The sequence below is a fragment of the Camelus bactrianus genome, chromosome 9 (assembly GCF_048773025.1).
Source record: "Camelus bactrianus isolate YW-2024 breed Bactrian camel chromosome 9, ASM4877302v1, whole genome shotgun sequence".
NCBI classification, from domain to species: domain Eukaryota; kingdom Metazoa; phylum Chordata; class Mammalia; order Artiodactyla; family Camelidae; genus Camelus; species Camelus bactrianus.
In genome coordinates, this window is record NC_133547.1 from 42,667,055 (window position 1) to 42,693,619 (window position 26,565).

General features: G+C 45.6%; 1 long non-coding RNA gene across 1 annotated transcript; it reads right to left on the bottom strand.

The window, feature by feature from the left end:
- Positions 1–14,716: 14,716 nt before the first annotated feature.
- LOC141578752 (uncharacterized) lies at positions 14,717–17,031 on the bottom strand. The gene is made up of 3 exons (XR_012509409.1): positions 15,659–17,031; positions 15,212–15,441; positions 14,717–14,832 (listed from the first exon to the last, which is right to left on the bottom strand). It is a non-coding gene; the product is annotated as an uncharacterized LOC141578752 (long non-coding RNA).
- Positions 17,032–26,565: the final 9,534 nt, after the last annotated feature.

Genomic DNA, 26,565 nt, shown 5'->3' on the forward strand with positions numbered 1-26,565 from the left:
AGCACTTCAAATATTGCACTAGGACGCTATGCATGTCAGTGAAGTAATGAATTCGTCTTCAATCACCTCTGTGTAGGAAGAATTTGGACAACTATTTTTGACTGGACAGAATGTACTTGTGAGTTTCCTCACACAGTACTATCAGCCCTCAGTGTGAACTGGGTTGTGATGGAGGTGGGTCTCGAGAGTTGAAAAGTAATCTGCTCTCTCCTTCCATCACTGAGTCATGAATGCTCAGTGGAACACGTGGAGGTTGTGGCCATTGTCACCCTTGTGAAACCACCAGCCCAGCCAATCCCAGCTATGTCCCAGTGACCCATCTCATGGGAACATCCCCCTTTTCAGGCTACAAAACCATGGGAAGGATGCGAGTTACAAGGTGACTCTCTCCTTCCCTGAGTGATCTTTGAGCTCATTCACCTGTTACTGCAATGGTTGCTGGTTCAAGTGCAACAGGGTTGTTTGTTTGTTTGTTTGGACAGATCCCAGGTCTATTAAAGCTCAGTTTGTACTGCATATTCTTCCTTAGTAACCTTCTCTCTGACCCTTATCCTCAATCTCTCTATTCAATAAGACATGGGAAAATCCTGTCTGAACTCCTGAGGTTCACATTAGTTATGAAAAGACTTCTTAGAAAGAAAATTTTTCTCCCTCTTTTCTTTTAAGGATAAAAACAAGTTCTGGATTTTGTAGTCTTGCTATCTCACGGATAATACCACGTTTCTTTCTGAAGCGGAGTTTTTGCAGCTGCTCGTTCTTGGAAAGCTGGTGTCGATTCACTTAAGCCAAACACCAGGAACACCCTTCTGATTAAACAACTTGGGTTTTAGTACTTTGCAGCTGGAAAGACACATTATGGTCTGAGTAAAAGGGTGTCAGAAAGAGTCTCCTATCAGATTTGGGCTTTGCTTGGATGATATGAAGGAGGATGGGAGGAAGCAGGGTTTGTTCCATACTCAATACTGTGAGTCAGCATGGGCAGGTCTGTGACTGAAGTAAAAAAGTAAAAAATATTCCCTTAAAAAAAAAGAGGAGGTTTGGGGTTTTGTAGGTTGCACAGTGACATTGGTTTGTCTGTGCCTGGACAAAATTAGGAGGTAGCCTTATTTTGCTTGATTATTAAGGTCTCAGAGTAATCTTGTCTGAGTTTAATATTCTTTACCTGAGATTGTTTATTTCTAACATGAGAACAAATCAGTTTGGCTGGTAGCGTCAGCTCAATTCAGGCATCAATTCATGTACCTAATTATTTATGAGCATTTATGGGGTCCCTGTGGGTAAAGCATGGTGTTAATTCTACTGGGAGATTCAGACTGAGGGGACACATTCCTTTCTGAACGGAGCTTAAACGTGACTCTTCCCAGGACAGTGGGTTATCAGTAGGTGAGAACATCAAACTCCGAATGGCTCCACGTGGTGAGAGGGAGATGATGAGAAGGAACAATGACTCTCAGCTCATTGTCCTCGGCACAGTAAAATCCATGGGGCTTCTTTTCGGTTTCCTCTCTCTACTTTGCTGGAAACTCTCTCCAGGTGGGAAACCGGAGCGATTGTGGGGCCCACTTGTTTGTCTTTCGTTTCTCAGGGATCACTCACTAACCTTTATTGCCTGAAGCTCAGTCTCTTGAAAATATTTGTTTCCTGTATCCCATCCAGTTTGTTGTTATCATTTTCTTTGTTTGTTTCTCTCAGGAGAGTAAATCCAGCTTCCGTTACTCTGTATTCACGTGGCACCCTTTTAACAAATCCAAGCTGGAAAATGTCTCTCAAGATTCTGAAGTGACTTTTACACAATAAAGAGCACAGCCATGACCAGGGTGAAACTGTGAACCTAGGAAACCTCTTAAAGCTTGCATTTTAAAAGCACCCTACCAGATCCAAGGACAGAAGTGTCTGCGTCGGTATTAGAGGATGCAGAAGTCCCATAGGCCCCTGCCCAAGGACTGAGGGGATGTTCCTTTGAGGTCTGTGCTAAAAACCAGTTCTCCGTGAGTGGACATGCCCCTTGAGAAGCATGTCAGCCTTGGTTACTTTAATTCCCCAAAAGGTCCCTCAGCGAAGGATGAACATGACTACAAATTGGCCAAAGGGAACGTGTTGACTTTCACGAGGTGTCTCTAAGGAAACACTGGTCCAAGGCTGACTTACGTTCCCGAGGGAGCCAGGAAGAGACACCAGATGTTTAAAGTCCCTGGGCTGCAACCAGTCACTCAAGGAGGGGCAAAGGTTCCCAGACTCTCTCTCGGGAACCTCACTGTGTTGTTCCAATAGAGACCCCGGAAAGCACTCCACCCACAAGATCTTCTCCTCTTGTGGGTACAAAACGTTCCTGTGCCTGACTTGCTACGCACCGGACACGGTGCTAGATACTACTGCTTGTGAGTTGGGGGTATTGCCTGTCCGTTATAAAAGACAAAAATAAAACTGAGGAAAGCCAGTTAAGCTATCAGAAACATCTGTCTTCCCTGGGCTGGGAGAGGCCGTCACCTGGCCACACGGGGCTCCCTGAGTTCAAGATCTCTGCTGGTGTTTCTGCAGTAAAGGGGTAAGCTGGCCAACTCTCTTTCCAACAGAAAATGGGAAGTGGAACTAGTCTCAAATAAAGTGTTCCTGTTTCATGGATTAGGGCCTTAATCCTCATTCACCTGGAGGGTTGTCGATGCACACAGTCTGGCACTTGAAAGAAATGCAGCATGTTTTTCCCCAGAGCAACTTAGAAGGGGAGCAGGAAGTTTTGCCCTCTGGGGAAAATGTGTCCCAGAAATGCCTTCCAAGAGTTTACCCCTACTACTAAATATATTAAAATGGTCTCTTATTAACCATAAATGGCAGTAAAGAGTTCAAACACAGTTCCCCAATAGTAGAATTTGTGTGCTCGAGATCCCAGATTCAGGGAAATGATAGGTTTCAGCACATTCGGGGTGCAATGGATAAGCCTCACTTTGGGAAAACTACCTTCCTTCGTGATCATGGTGTCTACCCGCCCTCGCACCACGCTAATGCAAGATACTAAAATTGAAGAAGTTGTGTGAGGGAGAACAGAGCATAACGGAGGACTGTGTAATATCTGCTCAATTGATGTGTAAACCTAAACCTGTGCAGAACGTGATGTCATGGGAGAAACCTAAATGTCCATTGACAGATGCCTGGATAAAGAAATCGTGGTGTACGTATATAATGGCATACAATTCAGCCATAAGAAAGAATAAAATAATGTCGTTTGGAGCAACGTGGATGGAGCAGGAGACTGTCATTCGAAGTGGAGTAAGCCAGAGAGAGAAAGAAAAGTAGCATATGCTATCACTTACATGTGGAATCTAAAAAAAAAGAAAGACACAAAAGAACTTATTTATAAATCAGAAATAGTCTCACAGACATAGAAAACCAGCTATTGGTCAGCAGAGGGGGAAAGGGGATGGGAAAGGATTAATTGGGATTTGGGGATGTGCAGATGCTCATTACTATATATAAAATAGATAAGCAACAAGTTTAGTCTGCATAGCACAGGGAACTATATTCGATATCTTGTGGTAACCTATAAGGAAAAAGAATATATGTATGTATAGGTATAACTGAAAAATTATGCTGTATACCAGAAATTGACACAGCATTGTAAACTGACTAGACATCAACTTAAAAGTCAAAACACTTAAAGAGCAAGGTTGTTAATTTTTTTTTAGAAAGGTAAGGATGCAACCCCCTCAAATCAAAGTGTTGGTGGCACCCTGTAACGGCGAGTTATTACTGACTGTGGAGGTGCACCAACCTGGAGTCTGAGCAGCTGGGGATTTCCACGCCCTTCCTTCAGCCTCCATCAGCATGGCAGGTCCTGTAGAATCCACATATCCCACCATGAAGGTCAAGGTGGCCTCGGTGCTCCAGAAGGTCCAGAGGGACCCGTGGCATCTGGTGAGACCCCAGAATCCATCGCGCCAGGCCCAACTCCGTCAAGATCCAGGACAACGGAGCTGCCACAGTCGCCCCACCTGCGCCCACAGAGAAGAGCAAGTGAGGACAAGAACTAAGAGCCACAGGGGGAGGTCGCTGCCTGAAGCATAAAAGCAGCTCAGGAGGGAGGCTTGGTGAATTGGGAGACTCAGAAGCAGGAGAATGAGTGGAAGTAAGACCAGAACGTTCCCTGCTGGGCTTCAAGCACAGGTCTTCCAATTAGGAGTCCTAGGCTCATAGGCTCCTGTTGTGCTCAGAGCCTGCGGAGGGAACCTGCTCCAGCGTCCCTGCCTCCTCGGCTGGAAGTTCATTCAGGGGCACACTGGGGCCCTGACACGAGCGAGCGGCACTGGACGCCCCATGGCGGGGCCCGGGGCCCACGGCCCTGGCCGCCTGCTCCCCGCCGCCCCGGAGCCCCCGCAGGTGCCGACCCCGCCTCTCGGGCTGAAGTCCCCCATGTGCCACCTCCCCTGCGCTCCGCCGGCGCGCTGCACCCTCCGCAGAAAGGGAGGCTGTGAAAGGCTTTCCAAACGGGCCGCTCTTGGAAGCTTTCCAACCGGCAGCTGAGTCCCTTAAACGTCCCGAGGGTGGAAACGTCCAGAGGCCCGTCGGGCACCGCACGGAACTCCCCACCCGGGACCGAGCGAGGCCTTGAGTCTTGGGGATGCGGGAGGCCGTGAAGGGGGGACCCAGAAACCTGAAGAGGAGAAAGAAGCCAGGGAGGAAAGAGCCCAGAAGAAACGCGGTCACCTGCTTTTCCCCGACGTCCCCCCGCGGGGCGGGCGCGGCCAGGCTGCTGGTGGGGCGCCGCGTAGGGGCCTCTGGGGTTCGAACACGACTCCCAACAGAGAGAGGAATCTGTCCCCAGGGGAAGCCGGAAGGGCTTGCACCCTTTGCACGTCGGGTGCCAGGGCAGGGCAATCCCAGGAAGCCCCGAGGGCTGTTCTGATGGTCGTCTGAGCTCCCAGGGCGGCGGGAGGAGGATACAAGAGGAAAGGAACACTTTTTGTTTATTGTGTTTCTCCTGGCGAGAATTTTTACGTCAGGGCAGAAAACTCTAGCAATCCCGGCAGAGCAGCTGGATTTGGGGCAGGTCTAAACGCCGTGCCTGTGGCTCATCCCCGAGAGGACTTCGTGTCCCTCACGACGTACAAACCCGCAGAGACGCGCCGAGGGAAGGCGAGCGAGGCGCCCCCTGGCGTCGCGGAGGAAGCGGGCTCGGGGCGGCGTGAGCGAGCGCCCGGCAGGAGGCGGGTCCTGGGCCCGCGGGGCTGCGCGCCGCCTGGCTCCGCGGGGGGCGTCGGGCCGTCCTGCGGTTCCAGGGCGTCTTGGTGAGCACTCTGGACTCTGAATCCAGACATCCGAGGTCGAGTCTTGGTGGGACCTTCCCTTTAGGCCGCGCTCAACCGACTCTTATCCCGCAGCCCCAACTCCGCGGCTGCCTGAAAGCGAACTCGCGCCTCAGATACGCGCTGAGTGGACGTGCTCTCCGGCTCCCGTCTCCGGCTTTCTGCTGCTCTCGGACCTACGGTCTGGGTCCCAGGAAGGAAGCTGCGCGGCCTACGAGCTCCCCGAGCCACAGTCCCTCTGGCTCCCGCCGCCGCCTCAAAGCCGCATCCCCCGCGTTTTGCCGGCTCCTCCTCAGGAGTCGGAGTCCCGGAATCGGGCTTCTCTGGGCTGCGGGGTTCAGGCAGCGAGCAGGTGGGGGCACCCAGCCCGGGGCGTCCCCGCTGGACCAGGGCGACTGTGCCCGTCGCCGGACATCGGCGGCCCCGGCCCGGCCGCCGAGGGCGCAGAGGCAGCGCCAGTGCCACCCCCTAGTCGGGTCACCCTGGGTCTCCGGGCGGGGGTGGGGGGAGAGTAAAGGGCAGACGCAGCGCCCCCCTGAACCGTCCACCGCAAGGGGCTTCACATCGCACGTCTTGCAACCGCGCGATCGTCTGTCCCTGTGAGTAAATAGTCCGTGTGAGGGGTTTGTGATGTCGCTGACCAGCCAGGAGGAAGGCTGTGTCTCAGTTTTCGGCTTGATGGTTGCAGGCCTGAATTGGAAGTCCTGGGTTTTATTCAGATGCCCTATTTTATTCCGAATTTTAATTGATTCTATCCCAGCTTCTTCCGATTTTATTCAGAATTTCTTAGTCCTACGTCCTCATTGGATACAAAGCTGCTGTTAGGCTAAAATTTGATAATCCGCTCCTGAAACCTTGTCGTTTCATCCAAAGCCCAGCCAGAAAGGGAACAGACCATGGGGTCCAGCGTTTCTCTGATCCTTCTCTCCCCAGGCATTTGAGACACTCGCAGGTCTTACACTCAAGCCTAGACCACACTAGAACATACCTTGTTTGGTTAGAGTTAAGTTGGAAACCACGCTTCTTTTTTTTTTTTTTTTTTTTTACCATTATTAAATTAAATTTTTTAAACGTCACCTCTAGGTATTGAAAACACAATGTAAGTAAAAAGGGAACCAGTGTATCCTTTTGTTGAAGCACCCTATGGATAAGAACTATCCCAAGAAACAAAAACAATAATTTATGTGTACTCCACGACAGTAACAAAACCAAAAACGGCTTTGCTCAATTGTGTGGTTAGTGGTATTTTTGCTGTTATCTTTGTTCTTTTGTCCATATAATAGGGGAAAAACCAAGGAGACTTTCTGAGACACTGTTTCTACTACTCCAAGAGTCCTTGAAAACAAAAATGCTTATTTGCAGAGAAAGCTTGAGATAAAAGAGAGACAGTCAATATAAAGCCTGTAGTTCTGAATTTGAATTGTGGTTTTTGTGGGTGTATGTGAGTACATAAATACACAAAACTCTGAATATGTGTTTCCTAGATTTGTCCACTGGAAAGGCCTAGAAATAAACCAGTTCCAATAAGTATGCCTAGGATATTCAAGTTGTTCTGTGAATACTGTTTTGCACAGAAACAAACCAGAGATTCTTAAAGAAATTACTGAATCCAGGTCGGGGTAGTGAATACTCAAGCTGAAAAAGAAACACCTTGTCCTAGTGATACCAGGAAAGGTCTCAGAGACTGCTGTGATCTTATCAAAGGGACGAAGGAGTCAGCTTAAAGTCACTCTCGCTGAAAGAGATGATGGAGTATCAGTAAGAACTATGGTGTTTTGTTTTGTTTTGTTTACTTTGCTACAGTTTCGTTCTTTTTTTTAGAACTGAAGTATACTCAGCTACAATGTATCAGTTTCTGGTGTACAGCACAGGGTCCCAGCCATATATGTATATCCATCCATGTATTTGTTTTCATATTCTTTTTCATCAAAGGTTATTATAAGATACTGAACATATTTCCCGGTGCTATATAGAAGAAATTTGTTCTTTTAATCTATTTTTATATGTAGTGGCTAACATTTGCAAATCTCAAACTCCCACATTGATCCTTTCCTACCTCCTTTCCCCCAGTAACCATAAGCCTGTTGACTATGTCTGTGGCTCTATTTCTGTTTTGTAGATGAGCTCATTAGTGTCCTCCTGTTTTTCTTTTTTTCAGGTTCCACATATGAGTGACATCATATGGCATTTTTCTTTCTCTTTCTGGTTTACTTCACTTAGAATGATAATCTCCAGGTCCGTCCATGTTCTGCAAATGGCACTATTTTATTCTTTTCTATGGCTGAGTAGTAGTCCATTGTATAAATGTACCAGGACTTCTTTATCCAGTCATTTGTCGATGGACATGTAGGTTGCTTCCGTGTCTTTGCTGTTGTATATAGTGCTGCTTTGAACGTTGGGGTCCATATAGCTTTTCAAATTAGAGTTCCCTCTGTTTATATGCCAGGAGTGGGACTGCTGGATCATATGGTAAGTCTGTTTTTAGTTTTTTGAGGAATCCCTGTACTGTTTTCCATAATGGCTGCACCAAACTACATGCCCACCAATAGTGTAGGCGGGTTCCCTTTTCTCCACACCCTCTCCAGCAATTTATCACCTGTGGAACTTTTAATGATGACCATTCTGACTGCTATGAGGTGATACCTCATGGTAGTCTTGACTTGCATTTCTGTGATAATTAGTGATACTGAGCATTTTTTCATGTGCCTGTTGGCCACTTGCATGTCTTCATTGGAGAACGTCTTGTTTTGGTCTTCTGCCCGTGCTTGGATTGGGTTGTTTGTGTCTTTGCTTGTTAAGTTGTATGAGCTATTTAAATATTATGGAAATTAAACCTTTGTCAATCACATCATTTGCAAGTATTTTCTCCCATTCCATAGGTTGTCGTTTTACTTTGCTGATGGCTTCCTTTGCTGTGCAAAAGCTTGTAAGTTTAATTAGGTCCCATTTGTTAATTTTTGCTTTTATTTGTGTTGCCTGGGTAGACTGCCATAGGAGAACATTGGTAAGATTTATGTCAGAGAATGTTTTTGCCTATGTTTTCTTCCAGGAGGTTCATAGTGTCTTGTCTTCTATTTATGTCTTTAAGCCTTTTGGAGTTTATTTTTGTGTATGGTGTGAGGGAGTGCTCTAACTTCATTGATTTACATGAGCTGTGCACTTTTCCCAACACCGCTTGCTGAAGAGACTGTCTTTTCTCCGTTGTATATTTTGCGTCCTTCGTTGAAGATGAAGTGGCTGTAGGTCTGTGGGTTTATTTCTGGTCTCTCTATTCTGTTCCTTTGATCCGTATGTCTGTTTTTATGCCACTACCATGCTGTTTTGATTGCTGTAGCTCTGTAGTAGTATCTGAAGTTTGGGAGGGTTGTTCCTTCCACTTCGTTCTTCTTCCTTAGTATTGCAATTCTGGGTCTTTTGTGATTCCATATACATTTTAGGATTATTTGTTTTACCTCTTCTTTACCAATTTGAATTTTTAAGTTGCTTTTTCTTGCCTGATTTCTGTGGCTAGGACTCCCGTAACTGTGTTGAATAGAAGTGGTGAGAGTGGGTATCCTTGTCTTGTTCCAGATTTTAGTGGAAAGGCTTTCTGAGTTTCATCATTAGGTTTTACGCTGGCTGTGGCTTTGCCATAAATAGCTTTTATTATGTTGAAATATGTTCCCTCTGTAGCTACTTTGCTGAGAGGGTATTTTTTTTCTCATAAATGGGTGTTGAATTTTATCAAATGCTTTTTTCTGCATCTATTGAGATTATCATGTGATTTTTGTCCTTTCTTTTGTTGATGCCGTGTATCACATTGATTGATATGCATATGTTGAACCATTCTTATGTCCTTGGGATGAATCCAACTTGATCATGGTGTATGGTGTTTTTATGTGTTGTTGGATTCTGTTTGCTAATATTTTGTTGAAGATTTATACATCTATGTTCATCAGTGATATTGGCCTCTGATTTTAGTTTTTGGTAGTGTCTTTATCTGATTTTGGTATCAGCGTGATGGTGCCTTCATAGAATGGGTTTGGGAGTGTTCCCTCCTGTTCAGTCTTTTAGTAGAGTTTGAGATGATCGGTATGAGTAATTCTTTGTATGTTAGGTTACATTCCCCAGTGAAGCCATCTGCTTCTGGACTTTTGTTTTTGTTTGTAGGGAGGTTGCTTTTTATTGCTAATTCTGTCTCCTTTCCAGTGAACAGTCTGTTCAAGTGGTCTGTTTCTTCTTGATTCACTCTTGGTGAACCGTATGTTTCCAGAAAACGTGTCCATTTCCTCGTGGCTATCCAGTTTGCATCCATATAGTTGTTGATAGTATTCTCTCTCTCTCTTTTTTTTAATTTTTTTTTTGTTTGTATCTCTGTAGTATTGGTTGTAATTTCTCCACTTTCCTTTCTCTTATTTTGTTTACTTGTGTTCTCTTTTCTTCTTGGTGAACCTGGCCAGAAGTTTCTCAATTTTGTTTACCCTTTCAAAACATCAGCTCTTGGTTTGCTTGATTCTTTTCCTGTTTTTTCTCTGTCTTTTATTTGTTTCCTCCCTGGTCTTTATTGTTTCCTTCTCTCTGCTGACTTTAGGTTGTGATCTTCTTTCCCTAATACTTTGAGGTGATAGGTTAGCTTCTTTACTTGAGATTGTTCTTGTTTTTGGAGGATGGCCTGTATCTCAATGAACTTCCCTCTTAAGACTGCTTAGTTCTGTCGTGCCCCTCAGAGGAGAATGGGCCTGGGCAGAGCTGAGCACCCTGTGTGGAAAAGCAGATATTTGTCCAGAGGGGGTAGTTGAACAAGGGACTTGATTTGATCCCGGTGAGTCCTTTCAGTTGTCAACAGGTATTTGGAATGTCCTTTCTAGGACGTTTGCTTAATGGGTGGGCCTCTTCCTTGCATGAAAATCTCCTTGGAATTTTCATCTGAAACACACTTCCTTGGGCCTTATCCCAGGGGTTTTCAACCAGCCCCACAGTGACTGTGACGTGTGTGTTCTTTAGCTGTGCAGCCAGCCCCCAGGGATTGGAGACTGTCTGCTGCGTGATATCACGTTCACTTATCCAACAGTCTAGCGGTTATCGCTGCCTTCTCTGTTTTACATTATATATTCTTTTGTATTATAAACAAGATCAATATGATTGAAAAGGGTAATGAAATCAGTGTGAAGAGCAAACACGGTACACGGTGGGGTTGGTATCTGCATCTTGGGCTGCTTTTCCTAGGGCTGTGCTTTCATTGCTTTGGCACAGACCTGGGATAGGATCTGATTGGAAATGTGACAGAGACTGGAAGACACTGGTCAAATGTAGTGACTCCTGCTAACTGCTATTTTTCTTGCTTGACGAGTATTTACTGACTGTTCTATCTGGCAGGCTCTTGAGGAGACACTGGGGAGAAGGGGCGAACAAGGCAGACAGAGTACCTGCTCTCAGGAAGGTGATCGTGTGGCACAGGAGCCAGATGTTTTACAGAGAATCGCATGGATATGTATTTCAGTAGTGTCTGTGACATATTTAATACTTATGTGTTCCTTGGTCCCATTGTGTCAGCCAGATTTGAGAACTGACTGAGTATAAATACTGGACTATTGAACAGTGGTAAAAGTTTTCCTCAGGAGAGGTCCTTCAGGTATTTTTGTTTTGACACTGGAAATCCATTTGTTTGATCCAATGTGCCCTGAAATGCAGCTGTGGGTTCCCAGACTGTTTGGGCAGAAACGCTTGTGGCCAAGGGTTTTGTGTTGGCTCTGCTGCCACCACATGGTGTGGAAACTTAGGAAAGTCTCCTTATCTCTCCAGGCCTCAGTTTCCTTATCAGTAAGAGAAGGTTATTCAAATTCTCCAAATTCCCTTCCTGCTGAGGCTTTGTTTTTTTTTTTTTTTTCTTTTTGTTTTTGTTTTTGTCTGAATGCATGATGGACTGAGACACATGTTAAATGCCCCCTGGGAACTGCAGCCAAGACCTGCCCTTGGTCCCTTGTCTGTGTATCTCCTGTGTGTCCGCGTGTCTCCTAGGAGCCTGAGCCGAGCCCACATGCTGAAGACATAGAACTGAGGGGAGGAGCTGGAAGAAAGAAAATCACTAGGCTTGGAGGATGTGAATAACACAAAGAAGGAAAAGGTAAAGGTGGAGGAAGGTGGTTGCCAGAGGACCTGAGAATATGGACAAGTTGAGTTCAGGCAAGTGAAGGGAAACTGAAGAATGCACACAGCACCATCTAGTTCTTCAAGTAGCAGCCTGAGCTAATCACGGAAGACCAGGAGGGTAACTTACTCCACAGTGAACTTGGGCACCTGCCAAGGAGATCCACAGGCTGAATCAGGGCTGGTTTATACTGCTGGGAAGCACCAGTTCCAAGAGGAAGGAATGTACATGATGCTCTGCTCCAGACCCCAGCCTTGACCTTGAAGCTGGCCTCACAGTGGATGCCATCCAAGTAAGTGTGAGCTTAGAGGCATAAATGCTGTTTGGAAAAACATTAGAGGTGTCCATCTTTACCTTAAACAGTTCTGCCCTATGGCCAGAAGGGGCCAGGGTAGGGAGACCTTCATCTGAAGCAGAGATAGTCATGGTATTCTGCATTTACAGCTTGGAAGGCTTTATAGAAAACAACCTCGCAAATATACATTGAGTGCTTACTTTCCCTTATGCAGTGCCAAGAATGTGGATTTCAAATATCAGGAAGATTTTCGAGATGAAATCAAAGCACTGAGAGGAAAATCCAAGTGGATAATTTCAACAAAACGTGGTTGTTCTCTCCGTTGGGGTGTTGCGGCAGCCCAGAGGATCGGGGGGTACACCAAGGACATCTCCTCCTAATGACAGAGTGAAGCATTGGGAGGAATCCCTGAGGATAGGCAAGACTTCATCAGAGTCACCACAGGTGAGTGTCATAGGGCAAGAGAAGTACAGGACATGTTCCTCTCTAAGAAAGGGGATTTGCTACATCCTGGGAGAAGGCAGAGCATCCCTGAAAGGACAGTTGCACAGGAATGTAGTTGAGATGATGGGAGACTTGCAACCATTTTTATTCAATCAGTGAACGAATGTAGCTGAGAACATCCTCACTGGGTTTCCTTTGTGCATTGGCCAGAAATCAGTCACTTTATACATATGGATTTACTTTTGGACTCTTTATTCTGTTCTGTATCTACTGACCTGTCATTACAGTTATATCACACTGATTTGATACTACACCTTTATAATAGTTCTTGAAATCAGGTAGAGCTAGCCATCCAACTTTGCTCCTCATTTTACAGAAAATGTTTTGACTACGCTAGGTCTTTTTATTTCCGTATTCGTTGATTTTAGAATCAGCCAATCAGTTTCTATCAAAGCTACCGACTGCAAGTTTTAGTTGCATTGCATTGAATCAAGCTGGGGAATATTGACATCTCAAAAACAGTGAGCCTTCTGAGCCAAGAACAAAGAATTTGCTTCCATTCCTTTTATACTTCAAATACTTGTTTCCTAATGCTCTGCCCTTTTGATTAGACCCAAAAGTCAGTAGAAGCATAGATTTATTCTTATTAATTGGGATCAACGAACTTGATAGTTAAGTACATTACATATCACTGTATACAGCGGGCTGACATTCCCTTTCCTTCTTTTACCTGTTTCCTGTTAGGTGTCTGACACGTGGTCGAATTTCACTCACTACTTCCATTGACATTCTGGAATGGCATTGTTGCTATCGGTATGAAGAGTTGCTTTACGTTGTTGTTTATCAAAGTCATCTTAGGCTGTGTTTAAATCTGCATATTGGCGAGCATTATTAATAGTTAATATCTTGGTATTCGAGTCTTCAGTAAGGTGAAAGACTAACATTTGAAAATGAGAAATAACTTCTTTATTATTTTCACCTTAAAAAAAAATACTATTTCCATTTCAGGTGTGTGTGCTCATGTGCAGATTCCTGACCTCCTCCAAAAAGTTGTTGTCGGTCCAAGACGATACAGATTAATTGAGTACAGAATGACCGCAGAACATGGGCTAAATGTCTCGTGTCCATGAGGTCCAAAATTTGGCTAAACATGTTTTTCCTAGATGTGATGTTTTTCGGAGCCAACTCATTTGCAGCTACAAAAGCTTCACGCCATTTTCCTCCACCGCCTTGTGGCCATTGTCATAAAATCTTCTCTGCCTTCCCTTAGGTCACCTACCGTGGGATCTGTTTTATTCCATGGCCTTAGAGGAAGAGCCATTTTCCAGCTTCTTTAATGGAAGTGCATTAAGAGCCTCCTGTTTCCGTAAGACTAAATGGAAGTGAGGAAGGTATTTTAGTTACTAGGTCGGTAGGGCCATTATTGGGGTCCTCTAGGAACATACTGCCTTCACAAATCATTACATGCTGTTAAATGCAATAATTTTTCTCCCACTATACGACACTAAACCTCACCCATGCTCTAATTTCCCTAAAAGTGAACTTTGTGAGTGGGATCTTAAAAATGCTGAGATTCATTGCCCAACCACACGGTTCAGTCTTTTCAAGTACATCCCTCTGCCTTTTCTCTTGAATTTGCTGCAGTTTAAACAGGAGCAGAAATGGAACACCAGGAGGGAGCCCATGACAAGTATCTGTGATGTGAACGGTGATAGTTGGCACCCTGCACACCTTCTGGAGCAGATCCTCTGGCTGCTTTCTGCCCTGACTCTTCAGCTCGTAAGTACCAGGGGCTGTCATTAATCTTCGTGTCTTGCTTTCACTAGGACGAGCCTATTCATGTCTGCTGTTGTTCTCACCTACCGACGCCGAACCAGGGCTGAGAACTGTCGTTTTAAAACTCATTTCAGTGAACATTTATACACCCTCCTTCTGTATCTCTCAGTGCAATTAGCGCAGTGATTTACCGACAAGGGCTCACTCAGTGCTTTCATGGAGCTCAACCCTTTTAGAATCCAGGTTTTTCACATGAGGAGAAATCTTACATTTTATGGAACATGACAAGATAAGCAGAGGATGGGATTACGGAGTGTTGTTCTGTTTTTAAGGAAACAATAGTCATTGGGTTTATCAACCACTGTAATATCAAAAGTCGGGAGTTTAGTCCGAGACCACCCGACAGTCTCACTGTAAACTTGGAATCTCCTTTTTTTACTTTAGTTATTTGATCTAAATTTTTTTAGTTTTTTTTTTAACATTTTTTAAATTGAATTATAGTCATTTTACAGTGTTGTGTCAAACTGATCTAAGACTGAGGATAAAATACCAAGTTTTTTGAACCTAGGAATATGACTGCTATTTAAGCTATTTTTGATATGGAGAGAGAATCTTGAAGTCTGGGAAATAATTAACTTCTCAGAGAGAAAACCGCTAACCGCTAATCGTTACAGCAAGGACGAATCTATAAGCCACATTAAACTTATCTCCTGACTTCTCCAGCTGGCCAGGGCACAGCAGTAGCTACCGGTGCTAGCAGTGTTCTCTGGAGACCTTGGCGGTGTTGACTACGTTGAGCCAAGATGGAGCCCATGTGTTATTTGTATCGTGAGTTGCTGAAATCTGAAATCTGGCTGATAAGCAGGGTTGTTGAGCCAGGACAGGTCATATAGCTGTTGGCAAAAAACATAAGAGGGGCCAGCACCACCCCTGAGGTCATGCCTAGCCAGCGCTGGCCACTTCCTCCATTGAACCAACTACCACTACACTCTCGTGATTTCATTGTTACTAGACGGAGAGCTCTGTGAGATTTGGGGTAATATTTTACTCACCTCTGTGTTCGTGACTCCTGGCACCAAGTCAACCACTGAGGATGTTCTCAGCTACATTCGTTCACTGATTGAATAAAAATGGTTGCAAGTCTCCCATCATCTCAACTACATTCCTGTGCAACTGTCCTTTCAGGGATGCTCTGCCTTCTCCCAGGATGTAGCAAATCCCCTTTCTTAGAGAGGAACATGTCCTGTACTTCTCTTGCCCTATGACACTCACCTGTGGTGACTCTGATGAAGTCTTGCCTATCCTCAGGGATTCCTCCCAATGCTTCACTCTGTCATTAGGAGGAGATGTCCTTGGTGTACCCCCCGATCCTCTGGGCTGCCGCAACACCCCAACGGAGAGAACAACCACGTTTTGTTGAAATTATCCACTTGGATTTTCCTCTCAGTGCTTTGATTTCATCTCGAAAATCTTCCTGATATTTGAAATCCACATTCTTGGCACTGCATAAGGGAAAGTAAGCACTCAATGTATATTTGCGAGGTTGTTTTCTATAAAGCCTTCCAAGCTGTAAATGCAGAATACCATGACTATCTCTGCTTCAGATGAAGGTCTCCCTACCCTGGCCCCTTCTGGCCATAGGGCAGAACTGTTTAAGGTAAAGATGGACACCTCTAATGTTTTTCCAAACAGCATTTATGCCTCTAAGCTCACACTTACTTGGATGGCATCCACTGTGAGGCCAGCTTCAAGGTCAAGGCTGGGGTCTGGAGCAGAGCATCATGTACATTCCTTCCTCTTGGAACTGGTGCTTCCCAGCAGTATAAACCAGCCCTGATTCAGCCTGTGGATCTCCTTGGCAGGTGCCCAAGTTCACTGTGGAGTAAGTTACCCTCCTGGTCTTCCGTGATTAGCTCAGGCTGCTACTTGAAGAACTAGATGGTGCTGTGTGCATTCTTCAGTTTCCCTTCACTTGCCTGAACTCAACTTGTCCATATTCTCAGGTCCTCTGGCAACCACCTTCCTCCACCTTTACCTTTTCCTTCTTTGTGTTATTCACATCCTCCAAGCCTAGTGATTTTCTTTCTTCCAGCTCCTCCCCTCAGTTCTATGTCTTCAGCATGTGGGCTCGGCTCAGGCTCCTAGGAGACACGCGGACACACAGGAGATACACAGACAAGGGACCAAGGGCAGGTCTTGGCTGCAGTTCCCAGGGGGCATTTAACATGTGTCTCAGTCCATCATGCATTCAGACAAAAACAAAAACAAAAAGAAAAAAAAAAAAAAAACAAAGCCTCAGCAGGAAGGGAATTTGGAGAATTTGAATAACCTTCTCTTACTGATAAGGAAACTGAGGCCTGGAGAGATAAGGAGACTTTCCTAAGTTTCCACACCATGTGGTGGCAGCAGAGCCAACACAAAACCCTTGGCCACAAGCGTTTCTGCCCAAACAGTCTGGGAACCCACAGCTGCATTTCAGGGCACATTGGATCAAACAAATGGATTTCCAGTGTCAAAACAAAAATACCTGAAGGACCTCTCCTGAGGAAAACTTTTACCACTGTTCAATAGTCCAGTATTTATACTCAGTCAGTTCTCAAATCTGGCTGACACAATGGGACCAAGGAACACATAAGTATTAAATATGTCACAGACACTACTGAAATACATATCCATGCGATTCTCTGTAAAACATCTGGCTCCTGTGCCACACGATCACCTTCCTGAGAGCAGGTACTCTGTCTGCCTTGTTCGCCCCTTCTCCCCAGTGTCTCCTCAAGAGCCTGCCAGATAGAACAGTCAGTAAATACTCGTCAAGCAAGAAAAATAGCAGTTAGCAGGAGTCACTACATTTGACCAGTGTCTTCCAGTCTCTGTCACATTTCCAATCAGATCCTATCCCAGGTCTGTGCCAAAGCAATGAAAGCACAGCCCTAGGAAAAGCAGCCCAAGATGCAGATACCAACCCCACCGTGTACCGTGTTTGCTCTTCACACTGATTTCATTACCCTTTTCAATCATATTGATCTTGTTTATAATACAAAAGAATATATAATGTAAAACAGAGAAGGCAGCGATAACCGCTAGACTGTTGGATAAGTGAACGTGATATCACGCAGCAGACAGTCTCCAATCCCTGGGGGCTGGCTGCACAGCTAAAGAACACACACGTCACAGTCACTGTGGGGCTGGTTGAAAACCCCTGGGATAAGGCCCAAGGTAGTGTGTTTCAGATGAAAATTCCAAGGAGATTTTCATGCAAGGAAGAGGCCCACCCATTAAGCAAACGTCCTAGAAAGGACATTCCAAATACCTGTTGACAACTGAAAGGACTCACCGGGATCAAATCAAGTCCCTTGTTCAACTACCCCCTCTGGACAAATATCTGCTTTTCCACACAGGGTGCTCAGCTCTGCCCAGGCCCATTCTCCTCTGAGGGGCACGACAGAACTAAGCAGTCTTAAGAGGGAAGTTCATTGAGATACAGGCCATCCTCCAAAAACAAGAACAATCTCAAGTAAAGAAGCTAACCTATCACCTCAAAGTATTAGGGAAAGAAGATCACAACCTAAAGTCAGCAGAGAGAAGGAAACAATAAAGACCAGGGAGGAAACAAATAAAAGACAGAGAAAAAACAGGAAAAGAATCAAGCAAACCAAGAGCTGACGTTTTGAAAGGGTAAACAAAATTGAGAAACTTCTGGCCAGGTTCACCAAGAAGAAAAGAGAACACAAGTAAACAAAATAAGAGAAAGGAAAGTGGAGAAATTACAACCAATACTACAGAGATACAAACAAACAAAAAAAAAATTAAAAAAAAGAGAGAGAGAGAATACTATCAACAACTATATGGATGCAAACTGGATAGCCACGAGGAAATGGACACGTTTTCTGGAAACATACGGTTCACCAAGAGTGAATCAAGAAGAAACAGACCACTTGAACAGACTGTTCACTGGAAAGGAGACAGAATTAGCAATAAAAAGCAACCTCCCTACAAACAAAAACAAAAGTCCAGAAGCAGATGGCTTCACTGGGGAATGTAACCTAACATACAAAGAATTACTCATACCGATCATCTCAAACTCTACTAAAAGACTGAACAGGAGGGAACACTCCCAAACCCATTCTATGAAGGCACCATCACGCTGATACCAAAATCAGATAAAGACACTACCAAAAACTAAAATCAGAGGCCAATATCACTGATGAACATAGATGTATAAATCTTCAACAAAATATTAGCAAACAGAATCCAACAACACATAAAAACACCATACACCATGATCAAGTTGGATTCATCCCAAGGACATAAGAATGGTTCAACATATGCATATCAATCAATGTGATACACGGCATCAACAAAAGAAAGGACAAAAATCACATGATAATCTCAATAGATGCAGAAAAAAGCATTTGATAAAATTCAACACCCATTTATGAGAAAAAAAATACCCTCTCAGCAAAGTAGCTACAGAGGGAACATATTTCAACATAATAAAAGCTATTTATGGCAAAGCCACAGCCAGCGTAAAACCTAATGATGAAACTCAGAAAGCCTTTCCACTAAAATCTGGAACAAGACAAGGATACCCACTCTCACCACTTCTATTCAACACAGTTACGGGAGTCCTAGCCACAGAAATCAGGCAAGAAAAAGCATCTTAAAAATTCAAATTGGTAAAGAAGAGGTAAAACAAATAATCCTAAAATGTATATGGAATCACAAAAGACCCAGAATTGCAATACTAAGGAAGAAGAATGAAGTGGAAGGAATAACCCTCCCAAACTTCAGATACTACTACAGAGCTACAGCAATCAAAACAGCATGGTAGTGGCATAAAAACAGACATACGGATCAAAGGAACAGAATAGAGAGACCAGAAATAAACCCACAGACCTACAGCCACTTCATCTTCAACGAAGGACGTAAAATATACAACGGAGAAAAGACAGTCTCTTCAGCAAGCGGTGTTGGGAAAAGTGCACAGCTCATGTAAATCAATGAAGTTAGAGCACTCCCTCACACCATACACAAAAATAAACTCCAAAAGGCTTAAAGACATAAATAGAAGACAAGACACTATGAACCTCCTGGAAGAAAACATAGGCAAAAACATTCTCTGACATAAATCTTACCAATGTTCTCCTATGGCAGTCTACCCAGGCAACACAAATAAAAGCAAAAATTAACAAATGGGACCTAATTAAACTTACAAGCTTTTGCACAGCAAAGGAAGCCATCAGCAAAGTAAAACGACAACCTATGGAATGGGAGAAAATACTTGCAAATGATGTGATTGACAAAGGTTTAATTTCCATAATATTTAAATAGCTCATACAACTTAACAAGCAAAGACACAAACAACCCAATCCAAGCACGGGCAGAAGACCAAAACAAGACGTTCTCCAATGAAGACATGCAAGTGGCCAACAGGCACATGAAAAAATGCTCAGTATCACTAATTATCACAGAAACGCAAGTCAAGACTACCATGAGGTATCACCTCATAGCAGTCAGAATGGTCATCATTAAAAGTTCCACAGGTGATAAATTGCTGGAGAGGGTGTGGAGAAAAGGGAACCCGCCTACACTATTGGTGGGCATGTAGTTTGGTGCAGCCATTATGGAAAACAGTACAGGGATTCCTCAAAAAACTAAAAACAGACTTACCATATGATCCAGCAGTCCCACTCCTGGCATATAAACAGAGGGAACTCTAATTTGAAAAGCTATATGGACCCCAACGTTCAAAGCAGCACTATATACAACAGCAAAGACACGGAAGCAACCTACATGTCCATCGACAAATGACTGGATAAAGAAGTCCTGGTACATTTATACAATGGACTACTACTCAGCCATAGAAAAGAATAAAATAGTGCCATTTGCAGAACATGGACGGACCTGGAGATTATCATTCTAAGTGAAGTAAACCAGAAAGAGAAAGAAAAATACCATATGATGTCACTCATATGTGGAACCTGAAAAAAAGAAAAACAGGAGGACACTAATGAGCTCATCTACAAAACAGAAATAGAGCCACAGACATAGTCAACAGGCTTATGGTTACTGGGGGAAAGGAGGTAGGAAAGGATCAATGTGGGAGTTTGAGATTTGCAAATGTTAGCCACTACATATAAAAATAGATTAAAAGAACAAATTTCTTCTATATAGCACCGGGAAATATGTTCAGTATCTTATAATAACCTTTGATGAAAAAGAATATGAAAACAAATACATGGATGGATATACATATATGGCTGGGACCCTGTGCTGTACACCAGAAACTGATACATTGTAGCTGAGTATACTTCAATTTTTAAAAAAAGAACGAAACTGTAGCAAAGTAAACAAAACAAAACAAAACACCATAGTTCTTACTGATACTCCATCATCTCTTTCAGCGAGAGTGACTTTAAGCTGACTCCTTCGTCCCTTTGATAAGATCACAGCAGTCTTTGAGACCTTTCCTGGTATCACTAGGACAAGGTGTTTCTTTTTCAGCTTGAGTATTCACTACCCCGACCTGGATTCAGTAATTTCTTTAAGAATCTCTGGTTTGTTCCTGTGCAAAACAGTATTCACAGTACAACTTGAATATCCTAGGCATACTTATTGGAACTGGTTTATTTCTAGGCCTTTCCAGTGGACAAATCTAGGAAACACATATTCAGAGTTTTGTGTATTTATGTACTCACATACACCCACAAAAACCACAATTCAAATTCAGAACTACAGGCTTTATATTGACTGTCTCTCTTTTATCTCAAGCTTTCTCTGCAAATAAGCATTTTTGTTTTCAAGGACTCTTGGAGTAGTAGAAACAGTGTCTCAGAAAGTCTCCTTGGTTTTTCCCCTATTATATGGACAAAAGAACAAAGATAACAGCAAAAATACCACTAACCACACAATTGAGCAAAGCCGTTTTTGGTTTTGTTACTGTCGTGGAGTACACATAAATTATTGTTTTTGTTTCTTGGGATAGTTCTTATCCATAGGGTGCTTCAACAAAAGGATACACTGGTTCCCTTTTTACTTACATTGTGTTTTCAATACCTAGAGGTGACATTTAAAAAATTTAATTTAATAATGGTAAAAAAAAAAAAAAAAAAGAAGTGTGGTTTCCAACTTAACTCTAACCAAACAAGGTATGTTCTAGTGTGGTCTAGGCTTGAGTGTAAGACCTGCGAGTGTCTCAAATGCCTGGGGAGAGAAGGATCAGAGAAACGCTGGACCCCATGGTCTGTTCCCTTTCTGGCTGGGCTTTGGATGAAACGACAAGGTTTCAGGAGCGGATTTTCAAATTTTAGCCTAACAGCAGCTTTGTATCCAATGAGGACGTAGGACTAAGAAATTCTGAATAAAATCGGAAGAAGCTGGGATAGAATCAATTAAAATTCGGAATAAAATAGGGCATCTGAATAAAACCCAGGACTTCCAATTCAGGCCTGCAACCATCAAGCCGAAAACTGAGACACAGCCTTCCTCCTGGCTGGTCAGCGACATCACAAACCCCTCACACGGACTATTTACTCACAGGGACAGACGATCGCGCGGTTGCAAGACGTGCGATGTGAAGCCCCTTGCGGTGGACGGTTCAGGGGGGCGCTGCGTCTGCCCTTTACTCTCCCCCCACCCCCGCCCGGAGACCCAGGGTGACCCGACTAGGGGGTGGCACTGGCGCTGCCTCTGCGCCCTCGGCGGCCGGGCCGGGGCCGCCGATGTCCGGCGACGGGCACAGTCGCCCTGGTCCAGCGGGGACGCCCCGGGCTGGGTGCCCCCACCTGCTCGCTGCCTGAACCCCGCAGCCCAGAGAAGCCCGATTCCGGGACTCCGACTCCTGAGGAGGAGCCGGCAAAACGCGGGGGATGCGGCTTTGAGGCGGCGGCGGGAACCAGAGGGACTGTGGCTCGGGGAGCTCGTAGGCCGCGCAGCTTCCTTCCTGGGACCCAGACCGTAGGTCCGAGAGCAGCAGAAAGCCGGAGACGGGAGCCGGAGAGCACGTCCACTCAGCGCGTATCTGAGGCGCGAGTTCGCTTTCAGGCAGCCGCGGAGTTGGGGCTGCGGGATAAGAGTCGGTTGAGCGCGGCCTAAAGGGAAGGTCCCACCAAGACTCGACCTCGGATGTCTGGATTCAGAGTCCAGAGTGCTCACCAAGACGCCCTGGAACCGCAGGACGGCCCGACGCCCCCCGCGGAGCCAGGCGGCGCGCAGCCCCGCGGGCCCAGGACCCGCCTCCTGCCGGGCGCTCGCTCACGCCGCCCCGAGCCCGCTTCCTCCGCGACGCCAGGGGGCGCCTCGCTCGCCTTCCCTCGGCGCGTCTCTGCGGGTTTGTACGTCGTGAGGGACACGAAGTCCTCTCGGGGATGAGCCACAGGCACGGCGTTTAGACCTGCCCCAAATCCAGCTGCTCTGCCGGGATTGCTAGAGTTTTCTGCCCTGACGTAAAAATTCTCGCCAGGAGAAACACAATAAACAAAAAGTGTTCCTTTCCTCTTGTATCCTCCTCCCGCCGCCCTGGGAGCTCAGACGACCATCAGAACAGCCCTCGGGGCTTCCTGGGATTGCCCTGCCCTGGCACCCGACGTGCAAAGGGTGCAAGCCCTTCCGGCTTCCCCTGGGGACAGATTCCTCTCTCTGTTGGGAGTCGTGTTCGAACCCCAGAGGCCCCTACGCGGCGCCCCACCAGCACCCTGGCCGCGCCCGCCCCGCGGGGGGACGTCGGGGAAAAGCAGGTGACCGCGTTTCTTCTGGGCTCTTTCCTCCCTGGCTTCTTTCTCCTCTTCAGGTTTCTGGGTCCCCCCTTCACGGCCTCCCGCATCCCCAAGACTCAAGGCCTCGCTCGGTCCCGGGTGGGGAGTTCCGTGCGGCGCCCGACGGGCCTCTGGACGTTTCCACCCTCGGGACGTTTAAGGGACTCAGCTGCCGGTTGGAAAGCTTCCAAGAGCGGCCCGTTTGGAAAGCCTTTCACAGCCTCCCTTTCTGCGGAGGGTGCAGCGCGCCGGCGGAGCGCAGGGGAGGTGGCACATGGGGGACTTCAGCCCGAGAGGCGGGGTCGGCACCTGCGGGGGCTCCGGGGCGGCGGGGAGCAGGCGGCCAGGGCCGTGGGCCCCGGGCCCCGCCATGGGGCGTCCAGTGCCGCTCGCTCGTGTCAGGGCCCCAGTGTGCCCCTGAATGAACTTCCAGCCGAGGAGGCAGGGACGCTGGAGCAGGTTCCCTCCGCAGGCTCTGAGCACAACAGGAGCCTATGAGCCTAGGACTCCTAATTGGAAGACCTGTGCTTGAAGCCCAGCAGGGAACGTTCTGGTCTTACTTCCACTCATTCTCCTGCTTCTGAGTCTCCCAATTCACCAAGCCTCCCTCCTGAGCTGCTTTTATGCTTCAGGCAGCGACCTCCCCCTGTGGCTCTTAGTTCTTGTCCTCACTTGCTCTTCTCTGTGGGCGCAGGTGGGGCGGCTGTGGCAGCTCCGTTGTCCTGGATCTTGACGGAGTTGGGCCTGGCGCGATGGATTCTGGGGTCTCACCAGATGCCACGGGTCCCTCTGGACCTTCTGGAGCACCGAGGCCACCTTGACCTTCATGGTGGGATATGTGGATTCTACAGGACCTGCCATGCTGATGGAGGCTGAAGGAAGGGCGTGGAAATCCCCAGCTGCTCAGACTCCAGGTTGGTGCACCTCCACAGTCAGTAATAACTCGCCGTTACAGGGTGCCACCAACACTTTGATTTGAGGGGGTTGCATCCTTACCTTTCTAAAAAAAAATTAACAACCTTGCTCTTTAAGTGTTTTGACTTTTAAGTTGATGTCTAGTCAGTTTACAATGCTGTGTCAATTTCTGGTATACAGCATAATTTTTCAGTTATACCTATACATACATATATTCTTTTTCCTTATAGGTTACCACAAGATATTGAATATAGTTCCCTGTGCTATGCAGACTAAACTTGTTGCTTATCTATTTTATATATAGTAATGAGCATCTGCACATCCCCAAATCCCAATTAATCCTTTCCCATCCCCTTTCCCCCTCTGCTGACCAATAGCTGGTTTTCTATGTCTGTGAGACTATTTCTGATTTATAAATAAGTTCTTTTGTGTCTTTCTTTTTTTTTAGATTCCACATGTAAGTGATAGCATATGCTACTTTTCTTTCTCTCTCTGGCTTACTCCACTTCGAATGACAGTCTCCTGCTCCATCCACGTTGCTCCAAACGACATTATTTTATTCTTTCTTATGGCTGAATTGTATGCCATTATATACGTACACCACGATTTCTTTATCCAGGCATCTGTCAATGGACATTTAGGTTTCTCCCATGACATCACGTTCTGCACAGGTTTAGGTTTACACATCAATTGAGCAGATATTACACAGTCCTCCGTTATGCTCTGTTCTCCCTCACACAACTTCTTCAATTTTAGTATCTTGCATTAGCGTGGTGCGAGGGCGGGTAGACACCATGATCACGAAGGAAGGTAGTTTTCCCAAAGTGAGGCTTATGCATTGCACCCCGAATGTGCTGAAACCTATCATTTCCCTGAATCTGGGATCTCGAGCACACAAATTCTACTATTGGGGAACTGTGTTTGAACTCTTTACTGCCATTTATGGTTAATAAGAGACCATTTTAATATATTTAGTAGTAGGGGTAAACTCTTGGAAGGCATTTCTGGGACACATTTTTCCCAGAGGGCAAAACTTCCTGCTCCCCTTCTAAGTTGCTCTGGGGAAAAACATGCTGCATTTCTTTCAAGTGCCAGACTGTGTGCATCGACAACCCTCCAGGTGAATGAGGATTAAGGCCCTAATCCATGAAACAGGAACACTTTATTTGAGACTAGTTCCACTTCCCATTTTCTGTTGGAAAGAGAGTTGGCCAGCTTACCCCTTTACTGCAGAAACACCAGCAGAGATCTTGAACTCAGGGAGCCCCGTGTGGCCAGGTGACGGCCTCTCCCAGCCCAGGGAAGACAGATGTTTCTGATAGCTTAACTGGCTTTCCTCAGTTTTATTTTTGTCTTTTATAACGGACAGGCAATACCCCCAACTCACAAGCAGTAGTATCTAGCACCGTGTCCGGTGCGTAGCAAGTCAGGCACAGGAACGTTTTGTACCCACGAGAGGAGAAGATCTTGTGGGTGGAGTGCTTTCCGGGGTCTCTATTGGAACAACACAGTGAGGTTCCCGAGAGAGAGTCTGGGAACCTTTGCCCCTCCTTGAGTGACTGGTTGCAGCCCAGGGACTTTAAACATCTGGTGTCTCTTCCTGGCTCCCTCGGGAACGTAAGTCAGCCTTGGACCAGTGTTTCCTTAGAGACACCTCATGAAAGTCAACACGTTCCCTTTGGCCAATTTGTAGTCATGTTCATCCTTCGCTGAGGGACCTTTTGGGGAATTAAAGTAACCAAGGCTGACATGCTTCTCAAGGGGCATGTCCACTCACGGAGAACTGGTTTTTAGCACAGACCTCAAAGGAACATCCCCTCAGTCCTTGGGCAGGGGCCTATGGGACTTCTGCATCCTCTAATACAGACGCAGACACTTCTGTCCTTGGATCTGGTAGGGTGCTTTTAAAATGCAAGCTTTAAGAGGTTTCCTAGGTTCACAGTTTCACCCTGGTCATGGCTGTGCTCTTTATTGTGTAAAAGTCACTTCAGAATCTTGAGAGACATTTTCCAGCTTGGATTTGTTAAAAGGGTGCCACGTGAATACAGAGTAACGGAAGCTGGATTTACTCTCCTGAGAGAAACAAACAAAGAAAATGATAACAACAAACTGGATGGGATACAGGAAACAAATATTTTCAAGAGACTGAGCTTCAGGCAATAAAGGTTAGTGAGTGATCCCTGAGAAACGAAAGACAAACAAGTGGGCCCCACAATCGCTCCGGTTTCCCACCTGGAGAGAGTTTCCAGCAAAGTAGAGAGAGGAAACCGAAAAGAAGCCCCATGGATTTTACTGTGCCGAGGACAATGAGCTGAGAGTCATTGTTCCTTCTCATCATCTCCCTCTCACCACGTGGAGCCATTCGGAGTTTGATGTTCTCACCTACTGATAACCCACTGTCCTGGGAAGAGTCACGTTTAAGCTCCGTTCAGAAAGGAATGTGTCCCCTCAGTCTGAATCTCCCAGTAGAATTAACACCATGCTTTACCCACAGGGACCCCATAAATGCTCATAAATAATTAGGTACATGAATTGATGCCTGAATTGAGCTGACGCTACCAGCCAAACTGATTTGTTCTCATGTTAGAAATAAACAATCTCAGGTAAAGAATATTAAACTCAGACAAGATTACTCTGAGACCTTAATAATCAAGCAAAATAAGGCTACCTCCTAATTTTGTCCAGGCACAGACAAACCAATGTCACTGTGCAATCTACAAAACCCCAAACTTCCTCTTTTTTTTAAGGGAATATTTTTTACTTTTTTACTTCAGTCACAGACCTGCCCATGCTGACTCACAGTATTGAGTATGGAACAAACCCTGCTTCCTCCCATCCTCCTTCATATCATCCAAGCAAAGCCCAAATGTGATAGGAGACTCTTTCTGACACCCTTTTACTCAGACCGTAATGTGTCTTTCCAGCTGCAAAGTACTAAAACCCAAGTTGTTTAAT